The 12,411-nt window shown below is 41.9% G+C and overlaps 1 long non-coding RNA gene across 2 annotated transcripts; it reads left to right on the forward strand.

The window, feature by feature from the left end:
• Positions 1-271: 271 nt before the first annotated feature.
• Positions 272-10,641, forward strand: LOC117078569. 2 transcript variants are annotated; one of them, XR_004435021.1, is made up of 4 exons: positions 272-564; positions 2,590-2,636; positions 7,335-7,531; positions 10,346-10,641. It is a non-coding gene; the product is annotated as an uncharacterized LOC117078569 (long non-coding RNA). The 2 variants fall into 2 exon arrangements; XR_004435020.1 differs by having other exon boundaries at positions 7,338-7,531.
• Positions 10,642-12,411: the final 1,770 nt, after the last annotated feature.

The raw sequence follows: 12,411 nt of genomic DNA on the forward strand, positions 1-12,411 counted from the left end.
GGCCGCCCCGCCCTCGGCCCCTCCTCCGCCCGCCCCGAGCCGCTGGGGGGACCTCGGAGGCGCCTGGCGCGCGCGCTCCCGCCCGGGCGCGCCCCCGCACGTCCCCGCCGGGGCTCCGGGAGGGGTGCGGGCGGGGAGCGCGACCCCCTGGCCAAGGTCTACCGGCAGGACGTCTCCCGTCGCCCCCATGGGAGAGGGTCCCCGCGGCCTCCAGGCTGCGCCCACGTGCGCGCAGGGTCGTCCGTCGCCGCGAGCGCCTGCTCTCCGGCCTGGGCGTGGGAGGCGCCTAGGAAGAGAGCCGATCTGGAGTAGGCACCCGGCGGCCGGGAGGCTGGAAGGCGTCTGCCCCCAAGAGCGCCCTGGCCGTGCGCGCCGCGTCAGCCCCCTTGGCAGAGCCGCGCGCCGATGAGTGTGGCCACGCTAGAAGAACGCAGCACTGGAGCTGGCCCCAGGCGGGCAGTGGCCTCGGGCGAGGGCAGAAGGGCACTCCGGGCAGTGAATAGAACACTTGCTTATCCCTTCAGAGGACAAGCCGGTGGCAGGCCTGGAGGCCCCAGTGACGGGGTGAGCAGTGGGCAGTGAGGCAGATGGGTCCTTAAAGGGTAGCTGACATCTTCAGTGTCAGCTTCTAGCGTGACCTCACAGCCCCCAGCATCCCCGGAATGCCCCCCACGGTCCATCTGCTCCAATAGACTAAAAATTCCCTAAATGGAAGGCACCCTTGAGGCCGCTATCAATATGGTACCTGTACAGAGTGGGTGTTAAGTAAATACTTGATGAACGAATGACAAGTGATGGGAGACTTGAAGGACAAACTTCCAGGGACAGAAAGGACGGTGCTGGGTTTTTTCTTTTGAGTTTTGGAAGCCTGGACCAGGCTGGAGACCAGCTTCCAGGCTAATCTCTGCGGACCTGGTGAACTTCCACTACTCTGCTCTAGCCTCCAGAAAGTTGCATTTGCTTCCCTTCCGCACACTTCCTTCACCAGCTTCCTGGTATACATCCTTCACATTTCAGCATGGGCATTGCCAGCAGAAAAGCCCTCAGCCTTTCCAAGGTGAATCATAAAGCCCTGAGGTGTTCCCTCCCAGGACTGCTTACCCCTTTCTTGCGTGTACCACTGTACTGTAGAATGGGTTGTTCATTTGCAAAATGCCCTCATTAAGACGGTAAGCTCTTTGAAGCTGGGGATAGGGGTCTTATCCAAGTCATGGCGTATTCGTGGTTCATAATCAATATGAAATGAATGAACAGATTCATTTAGGAAATAGAACCCCCAAAACTCGGTGGCCAGTTGGAGAGGAAGGAAGGCCAATTGGAAGGAGAGGGAAGGAGGAATCTTGGGAGGCTTCCAGGTTTTCTGGCCCAAGGAATTGGGTGAGTAATAGCTGCTTCCGCCAGAATAAGGGCAATACAGAGGAGTTAAAGGTTGGGGGAAGATGGCCAAATGGCCTTTGGGGTAATACAGTGCAGAAACTAGAACTGGAACCATGATTCCTCTCCAGGTTGTGGTTTATCAGAGATGAGAACAGTAGATGGTGGTGTTCCCCACAAATGGCAGGGGCAGCTTGGAAGCACATGTAATTGCACGTCCTGTGTAAACCATAACTGTGTATTCGCCTTTTTATTTTTCCTGCCCATGATTGGAGAGTTCTGCTCCAGGCTTTACCCTTTCAGGATTAGGATTTTAGATGCTTTCCTTTGTTTCTCCCCATTTCCACCCTTTCTTATGTCATTGAGGAATTCCTCTTTCCCTGTCCCTCTAAAAAGTCCAAGAATGCAAAAGCCTTCAGGAACCTAAAAGTTACAAAGCCTGCCAATGGCAGCACCCCTTACAGCCCTCCTCCAGATTAGGATCCACTAGAGAGGGCTACACCCTTATTGCAGGAGCATCATTTTTCCTCTCGGGTGTAAAGGTTAAGAACATGGCCGGCTCTGCAAACCACTCTCCAGGACCCAGTCCCATGCTTGTCACTTTCTAGCTTGTGACCATGGACAAGTGGTTAGTCTCTTTGTAATGCACTTTGTTCATGTTTAAAATGAAGGAAATAGTAGCTCCTGCATCGTAGGGTTTTTTTAGGAGTCAATGAGTCAATTCAGTGTACATGGCTTTGTGTAGTGCTTGACATATAAGTGCTGGGTAAATATTTGCTCTTAACATCAGGCATTTCTTATCTGTTTCTCCGTGTCCCCCATTCATTCATTCATTCATTCAACAAATATTTATTGGACCTCCTGTGTGTTGGTGGCTAGACACACAAAGTAGAATACATACATTACCCCTGTCCTCCCAGAGGGCACATTTCAGGAGGGCAGAGCAGCAAGCAATCAAGTTCAGGCCTTATGTGCATACCCTAATAAAGCTGGTGTGGAATAGAGGAGACACAAGAGCTTACTTCTCTCTAGGAGGAGGGAGAGTGTCTGAAAAAGCCTCAGAGAGGAAGGCACTCTTGAATTGCAACTTAGGTGTTTTCCTCATTTTCCAGTTTTTGAGGTTTGGACAGTAGCATTATTAGAGTGGTCTTGTTTTTATCGGAATTAAGATAACCATTAAATCTTATAACAAATCTTTTTGATTTCTCATTATAGGTCACCTAGTGGGTCACTGACCTACAGGAATTCCTTCTCTTAGCAAGGTGAGTGCAGTGCCGGATCCAGTTAGTTGCGTCCCGCCCCCCGCCCCCCAACGCTGGCAGAGGCCCAATTTTGTTCAGGTGTTTGCCATCCCACATTGTCAGAGCAGACCTTCCACCAGGGCTCAGGCTGGAGTGAAACTTGATCGGGCTAATACAGTAAGACTCACTTCTGGGTATACATTTGGAACAGCTGGGAACTTTGAAAACTTTTTAAAATACTGTTGCCAGGAGTTGGAATTTTGTTTCCAAAGTTCCCAGGCGATTCCACTGTGCAGGCGGGGCTGAGAACTACTGATCTAAACCAATCCGGCAATCCCCTTCCTCTTACAGTGATTGGTTTAAGTATGGTCATGTGATACACGCCTGGCCAATGAGAAATTCTCATAGCGAGTTAAAATGGGGAACTGTGCGTACTTCTGGAAAATATTTTCCACCTGCCTCCCCCCAAAAGAAATACATCTGGCATAAAGTCTCCTCTTCCTCACTGCGTTTTATCGTCTGCGTCAGAATGTGGGGTTAGGGAGGATGTCAGTGCTGTAGCCACGTTGGCACCACGGAGCTGGCCATCATCACCGAGGCTCTGAGAATGAGAGCCCAAGGCTAGCACTCCCTCACCTCGGTCATTGGGGAGCTGTTGAGCCCCTGACGCACTGAATTAACTAATCCTGCTGCCTAACGCCAAACTTTTTGCTCTGTGACATAATAAACCTCCATGCAGCAAAAGCATCCTGATCACGCCTCTCCTGCAGTTGTAGAGTTAGGTTATTGGCATCTGGCATGATGTTTCTTGCTAATTTTGGTGACACTGATGAGATGGACTTCTGATGGTGAGAATGCATTTTGTCATGGACATGTAGACGTAACTGATGTTGCATTTGAAATATCGTTTCACAGGTATTCAGTATTCAGTAGGCTTTGGGAATGAAGGGTAAACCTAGTTACCATTTATGATATGGTTTCAACTAGAATGTCTGTTTTAGCTTAGAAACAAACTTTAAATGAATTCCTGGAACAACCCATTTATAGAGTTAAGAACAATCTATGACCTTACAACTTTGACCTTAGAACTGGATGACTTTACAATTAGATTTTTTTTTCTTCTTTTGGTCTTAGGTAATATGCAGACCTACATCCTAAAAAGGTATCTTGTGGTTAACGAATATTCTGATAAAAGTTATAGTGATCCTTTTACAAAAGTTGCAATGCTTCTTAATCCTTAATCCTTGTTTGTGCTTCTCAGGTCAAGTGGTGTTGACTTTCATTGCTTCTTGGCTTCCACCCCTAATTCTTCAGATGTTATAGGGATGTAGTTCCAAGGGAAAAACCAAGCTACCTAGATTGTGGTTATATTATGAAGAAAGCGTTCCAGAATACTGCCGTCAGTGCCCTCCAACCGAAGACCCCTAGGAACACACTTGTTGAACTTGAGTTGAACAAGTTGTGTATTGTTTATTTCAGCCAGGGAGAAGGCACGCCATGGGAAGTTGTGGGGAGCCTCAGTGAGGGAGTTAGAAAAGGCTTAATGGAAGACTTGAGCTTGTGTTGGGTGATTTGGTGGCTTGAAGCCCTTCTCCTTGGGAAGGAGTTAAGGAAGTAAGGTTTTCCTCTGCATTTGTTGGTGTCATGAAGAGGGGATTTTAGGATTTGGTATTTGATTACGTCTTACCTAGGAGGAGGAAAGACCAGATTGCAACTGAAGCTGTGATTGGTAAAGAAGTGGCTGTCACTCATATTAGCCAGGAGAAGGGACTGTTTTGGATTTTGCGGTTTAGACAGTAGTTGTGTTTTGCCTGTGTTCAGGCATGATTAGAATGGTCTTGTTCTTGTCATGTGCCATCGTGGTCCCTAAGTGGTTTCACCTGATATTCTATGACATTGTTTATGATCAGGAGAATAGCCAGGCCCAGCTGTGCATGCCTGGCCAGCCCCTGGATGTCAGAGGTTGCCTAGTTTTTCCTCAATCATTAAGGTTTATTGAGTGTTTGCTATGTGGTAGGCATTGTGCTAAGCGTTTGACATATTCAGATTCAGTCATTCTCGAAACCATAGGAGGTGGTATTATGATCATCCTCATTTAACAGAGGTAGAAACAGGGACCTGCATTGCTAACTGACTTGTCCAAAGATGGGGCATGAATTCAGGCTGACACCAAAGCCAATGATGCTGGTCATCACTCCTCTCCACAAAATGTTGTGGCTGGGCTTGGGCTTTAAGATTCAAGACTCAAGTCACTGTCACTTTATAAATAGCAAGAGTATTAACATACATGATGTCTATCTTGCACTGGAAGGTAATCACAAGTTTGAAACAAAGTCCAGCAGCATGCCTATATTATGAAGCCATTTAAAGTTATATTGTAGAAAGATATTTACTAACATAGGAAAACTGTGAACAGTATGGTAACAAACAAACACATTAAAAAACAGAATTTGTGTTACCTGAGGAGCTTTTTACAGCTGTAGCTTAGACTCATTGAATTGAAATATTAGAGTGGAATTCCAGCATCTGTGAATTCAAAAATTGAAATTCTTACTGTACAGATGAAGCCCAGTGTTCTGTTTCTAGTGTAAACTGAGGAAGGTACTTGTCAGGCTTTCCTGTTGTATGATCAACAACCTTAATGGGCAACATTCAGGATATAATTGGGTTCTGATGAATTCAGAGCTGTAGAATGTGGTCAGTTTGCACTTTTGTGACACTGTACTTAGGGTCAGTGGATACTTTTGAAGATGGAGAGAATGGTTATTTACATCTATTGGCAAGTTTGAGTAAAGCCACCTTGGGCATAAGATTTGGCCCTTGTGACAAGCTTTAAAAATAACTTTAGGTCCTCAAGCTTCTTATTCAAGATTAAACATTCAAAGTTGAGGTTTATTCCATTTAACAGAACCAAATAATAACTGCAGCTATTTATTGAGTGGCTAAATGCCAGCTTTTCCACTTGTCATATATTTAGCCCATAAACAATCCTCTGAACTAGATAATTATTATCTGCACTTAAAAACAAGAAAACTAAGGCTCAGAAATGTTAAGGGGCTTGCCCAAGGTAGCGCATGAATAAACGTCAGAATGGCAAGGCATTTTCCAATCTCGTTCTAGCTAATATTCATGTCCCACTTTCTCCATTTGTTAACATCCCAAGTTTTACAAGCTTTTAAAACTCTTGTAAGACTCTAAGGAGGTTTCAAATATCTCTGTCTTTGTACAGCTACGTAATCAATGCTTTCTGCACCTGTGACGTATCAAATTAACACAAACACAGAGAATATTATTTGCATTAAAAAGGGTACTGAACTTGCAGTCATATAATCATTTTAGTTTTCATGAGATTGAACCATATCACCTACAAAAGCCAGATTAGAAGAGTACCCTTACAGTTGAAATTCCAGAGAAATTTACACAAAATCATTTTCAAAAATGTTCAAAATATGAAGTCGGGTTTAAAAAATGTTAACTACATGACGACTTTCAAATGCCAAGACCTCTGAAGCATTAAAGCCTATTTGAAGTTTGGCAGAAGAATTTTAAAAGGAAGATCGAATGTCTTATTCACCCGAAATTTGCTTTACTTAAGACTCACATGATGTTTCTGAGTAAAACAACTCCTTGACTAATTTCATATAAAAACGACGATGTATTATGAACAATAAAACTACTATTAATTGTACATTATGAACTGTTGGTGAACCATGATGGGGAATGAAATACACATAAATTTCAAATTTTGCTGTTGCAACATATTCTGGAAATTATTAGTTTCTTGGTCATTTAAGTGTTCACATTTCAGTGAGTGACTCTTAAAAACAGTATTATCTGTTTTGGTCATATTTGAAAAGTGGCTTTGTCATCCTTGTAATTAATTGTTTTTTAAGTTTTTGAAGAAAGAGTGGTACAAAGAATCAGGCTACATTGAGTATTTATTATTAGCTTTCAGTTCTGCTGGGAACCATGGCTAGATACAGCTTCCTTTTTACTCAAATCTATAATTAATGTTCATAAGATATCATATTGACATTGTTTTTTGTTTTGTTTGGGAGGACAGTTTTTGTTTGTTTGCTCTTTTAGAGACAAGTGTTGCTATATTGCCTAGGCTGGAGTGCGGTGGCTATTCACAGACACAATCATAGTGCACTACAGCCTCGAACTCCTGGCCTCAAGCCATCCTCCCACTTCAGCCTCCTGAGTAGCAGGGACTACAGGCACTTGCCACCTTACCTGGCTGACATTGTTTTTTAATACAGAATCTCATGAGGAAATTACCATATGAGTCTATGACTAATGGATCATGAAAATATTAGCTCAATTATCAAATTAAAAATTATTGACCTAAATTATCCTTCATTATACTTGGATTATATGTAGTAAAACCTAAACTAAAAATGGTAATTTTTAGATCAAAAAGTAACTGAAAATGATTTTCATATTTTAGTTTCCAGAGATTAATAATTTACTACAAAGATGACTTTAAAACCTTAAAAATTCTAAGAATGTACAGTGACTGTTTTTTATCTCACCCCTAATCTTACTCTGATGATTGTCTCCAATGACAATCATCATTCACAGTGATGACTCTGAGGTATTGTCACTTCTTTTTTCATGCCAACCAAAGTACTGGATTCTCATCGTCATCGTGTGAATTGTGTTGTAGTGACTATATTATTCTGTCTTGTTAATTTGCTATCTTCTTTATTCTGGTAGCAGAACTTTCCTTCTGACCACAAGTTGGGTAGATGGCCCAGGCATAATCCAAGGCAATAACTCATCTCCTCACCAAGGTGATTGGGCAAAAAGGCACCTTGGTGCAATACAAGCCCAATGAGAATTATTCCATGTTCTTGCTACTTGGACACAGGGAGAAAGCAACTCAAGTGGAAAGAAAGCAGCTTATTGTTCAGGTAGGTTTCTGTCACTTGCAACCAAGAGTTCTAATGAATAGAACCTTCTGAATACCTCGAGGTGTAGCCAATATTTTATGTAGTGGTTTTCTGGAAAGCAGGAGAGTGAACCAAATTATTTTAGACATGTTTTTAACAAGGCTTGAAATAAAAGTTTATTTCTCAAGATTTGTACCAAATCTAATTTTTCATTTTGTTGATACCCAATAAAGTTTAATGATGAAAAAATAAATGTTAGCTATAATGAGTGTTCTAATCCCATCTCGGGTTTGCAAATAGTTTCCTGAAAGTAGTAAACAATGAGCCTGGCTTGGGTGTGCTGTTCCATAAACATTGGTATGTTGCAGTAGTAGAAAGAATGGTGAAAGACCAGTTCTCAGACAGGAACAGTAAGATTGCAAAAGAGGCTGAAGTATGAAAATAATTCTGCTTTTCTTCACTCAATACATGATCTCACTATATTGGAGTAAAATGGTGACTAGTAGATCTGATTCTCAGTCACTTTGCTTTCCTGGAGGCAAGCCAGCAGTTAGACCTAGGGAGATTGCATGGACAAGGTATAAATTATTGGGAGCTGTATAACATTTTACTGAAAAGAGGTTGCACTCTTTTGTTAATTTGGACTTTCATTAATTGGACTCTGCATTAATTAATGCAAGAGGTGATCAGACCTGCAACCCTATTTTCTTAACAGTCGTGCTTCCTCACAGTCCCATCTCAACCCCACTGATGGGGCATGTGTAACCTGCAAAATGATGACTCCCCGTGTCTACGTCTCTTCTCCAGTCTTCAAGTGTCAGAGTGCTATCCTGTAATCATATGCTAGCCTCATATCTTGATACCCAATGCATCTAAATGCAACAAGTCCAAAACGGAACTCATCATCTTTCTTCCTAAGCCTCCTGCTGTGTCTCAGTTGATGTTAGTGTCTATATCACCATCCATCCTATTGTTCAAGCTGCATATCTATCTGGATACTGCCCATTCATTTTTCTCCTTCACCCCCAACATTCAATCAGTTCTACTTCCTAAGTAGCCCTGAAAATGTGTAGTCATTCTAGACAACCCCTTTCTCTCAACCCTCTCAGTAATCCCTAACCAGGTCCTATCACATAAGTAGCTTTCTAGCTCATTAATATTTTATTACATCTCTACTACTGCCACTCTGGTGTGAGCCACTGTCACCTCTCCTTCATCAGTGCAGAAACCTTCTAACTGGATGCCTTGCATCCAACTGGACTCTGTAGCATCTTTTTTTCACATGGATTCTGTAGCATATTTTTTCACAGTGTAGGTAGGATGAACTATTTTAATATGTAAATCTATCATGATACTAACTGCACTGCTTTTAGTCTCCCAGGGACTTCTTTTTGCTATTAGAAAGAAATGGTATGGCTCACTAGGCAAAGTATAGTCTGGACATGGCCGTTCTCATGCCACTGTCCTCCTCTCTTGCCCTACACCACCCACACTGACCTTGTCCCAGTTCCTTTAATACCTTTTCCAGAATGTTCTTCCTCTACTCCTTTGCCTGGTTGCCACGTTGGTCTTTCCAGACCCAAGGGGTAGGCTGTGGTGCTTCATTATGTCTCCACTGGTCCCTTCATTTTATAACCATCATCTCAGATCATCATCATACATTCATTTGTGTGGTTGTTTAGTTATTTGTCTCTTCTACTAAATTGTAACTTCTGTGAGACTGAGGGCTGTGTCATCTTTTACAAATGTGTATCCCTAAAGCCTAGCATTTTTTTCATAGATATTGCATAATAAGTGATTCAGTGTATTTGAAATAGAACTATTAATACTTCATGTATATTATGGGTTAAATAGGCTTTGAGTGCTGGAGGGTAAACCTAACCATCACTTATAAAACAGTTTCATTTAGAAACTGTAGTCTAAGTTGCCAGGCACAGTGGTTCATGCCTGTAATCCCAGAACTTTGAGTGACAGAGGTTTGAGGATCACGAGAGGCCAGGAGTTCAGGACCAGCCCAGGCAACATAGTGAGACCTCTATCTCTAGCAAAAAAAAAAAAAAAAAAAAATTAAAAATTAGCCAGGCGTGGTGGCACATGCCTCTAGTCCAAGCTACTCTGTAGGCTGAGGTGGGAGGATCACTTGAGTCCAGGAGTTCAAGGCTGCAGTGAGCTATGATCACACCACTGCACCTAAGCCTCGGCGACAGAGTGAGACCTCGTCTCAAAAAAACAGAAACTGTAGTCCAAGATGGAAAAATCAAACTGTAAATGAATTTCTGAGACTTCCCACTAAAAGTGTTGGAAAACTGCCTCTGAAATTATAACTACTTATTAGACACTCATTTTTGTTTTAGTAATGTAATACTATTCAGACTATAAGAATATGTTTGGAGGTTAATGAATACTTGGACAAAAGGTCTCAAATAGGATTTTATAAATATCTCTTACCCTACTTCTGAAAACCACTCAGAAGAGCAGGGACTATGTCTATTTTATTTATCAGAAACTTATGCCAAATGCCATGTCTGTGACATAGGAACCACTCAATAAATATTTCTTGAATGAACAAATGCTGTTTTGTTTGTTTACTTTTGGCCATTCGCTTTGATGCAATATTTCTACCTCTATTCCTCTTTGCCCAGTTAGTTCATATTTATCTTTTATGCTTCAACTCAGGCATCATCTCCTGTACAAACTCTTCACAGATGCCAACTGCCCCTGGCCAAGAGTGAGCTGGGGACCCCTATGTGTATCTCCACATGCATCCTTCCATTATTGTGTTTATCATACTGTGGGATATATCTGTTTATGTCTCATTTTCTCCCTGTGCAATAGGAACTCTTTGAGATCTCCTCCATATCTCCAGGACCTTGTACAGTTCAAGATACATAATAATTTCTTGAGGAAAAAAAAAAAAAAGCTTGTTAAATAAAATAATTAGCAAATACTCAGCCTTCAAAGTTCCCAGAGACTGGTTCTTGGTGCATCCTAATTGCTCCAAAATTGCTTGTCGAATGAAAAAAATAAATCAGTGGATCTTCAGGCTTCAAATATCATCCCGATCTCATTTTAGTTTAAATTTAAAATATTTCCTTACTCCTTATACGAAAATTAATTCAAGATGGATTAGAGACTTAAATGTTAGACCTAAAACCATAAAAACCCTAGAAGAAATCCTAGGTAATACCGTTCAGGACATAGGGATGGGCAAGGACTTCATGTCTAAAACACCAAAAGAAATGGCAACAAAAGTCAAAATGGACAAATGGGATCTAATTAAACTGAAGAGCTTCTGCACAGCAAAAAAAACTACCATCAGAGTGAACAGGCAACCTACAGAATGGGAGAAAATTTTTGCAATCTACTCATCTGACAAAGGGCTAATATCCAGAACCTATAAAGAACTCAATCAAATTTACAAGAAAAAAAAACAACCCCATCAAAAAGTGGGCAAAGGATATGAACAGACACTTCTCAAAAGAAGACATTCACACAGCCAACGGGCACATGAAAAAATGCTCATCATCACTCACCATCAGAGAAATGCAAATCAAAACCACAGTGAGATACCATCTCACACCAGTTAGAATGGCAATCATTAAAAAATCAGGAAACAACAGGTGCTGGAGAGGATGTGGAGAAATAGGAACACTTTTACACTGTTGGTGGGACTGTAAATTAGTTCAACCATTGTGGAAAACAGTGTGGCGATTCCTCAAGGATCTAGAACTAGAAATACCATTGACCCAGCCATCCCGTTACTGGGATATACCCAAAGGATTATAAGTCATGCTGCTATAAAGACACATGCACACGTATGTTATTGTGGCACTATTCACAATAGCAAAGACTTGGAATCAACCCAAATTTCCATCAGTGACAGACTGGATTAAGAAAATGTGACACATATACACCATGGAATACTATGCAGCCATAAAAAAGGATGAGTTCGTGTCCTCTGTAGGGACATGGATGCAGCTGGAAACCATCATTCTCAGCAAACTATCACAAGAACAGAAAACCAAATACCACATGTTCTCACTCATAGGTGGGAATTGAACAATGAGATCACTTGGACACAGGAAGGGGAACATCACACACCGGATCCTATTGTGGGGAGGGGGTAGCGGGGAGGGATAGCATTAGGAGATATACCTAACGTAAATGATGAGTTAATGGGTGCAGCACACCAACATGGCACATGTATACATATGTAACAAACCTGCATGTTGTGCACATGTACCCCAGAACTTAAAGTGTAATAAAAACAAAAAAATGTGGGCTGGGCACCATGGTTCATGCCTGTAATCCTAGCACTTTGGGAGACCAAGGCGGATCACCTGAGACGGGGAGTTCAAGACTAGCCTGGCCAACATGGTGAAACCCCATCTCTACTACAAAAAAATATGAAAATTAGCCAGGCCTGGGTGTCATGCGCCTGTAATCCCAGTTACTCGGGAGGCTGAGGTACAAGAATCGCTTGAACTCAGGAGGCAGATGTTGCAGTGAGCCAAGGTCGCACCACTGCACTCCAGCCTGAATGCTAAAATGAGCCTCTAAATAAATAAATAAATAAATGCATAGGTGACCTGAATAGCTTTAGCATGAACCCAAGTCTATATATTCTTATTTCCTTTTATTTAAACACACACACACACACACACACACACACACACACACACACAAATAGGCGAGATCCAAGCAGCAAAGCAGAGGTAGACTCCTTAAAAAATATTGGTATACATTACATTAATATTCAAGGTGAAAATCATATGCCAGAAATTTATGAAGTACTACTGAATGTTGTTAAATTAAATAATTTAAAGGAACTCAAGATTACCTTTTCGATAAGAAAGAGATGGATTCTCAAATGAAGCAAACTACTCATGTAATGAATATTT

The sequence above is a fragment of the Trachypithecus francoisi genome, unplaced genomic scaffold, assembly GCF_009764315.1.
Source record: "Trachypithecus francoisi isolate TF-2019V2 unplaced genomic scaffold, Tfra_2.0 Lachesis_group6, whole genome shotgun sequence".
Taxonomy (NCBI): Eukaryota; Metazoa; Chordata; class Mammalia; order Primates; family Cercopithecidae; genus Trachypithecus; species Trachypithecus francoisi.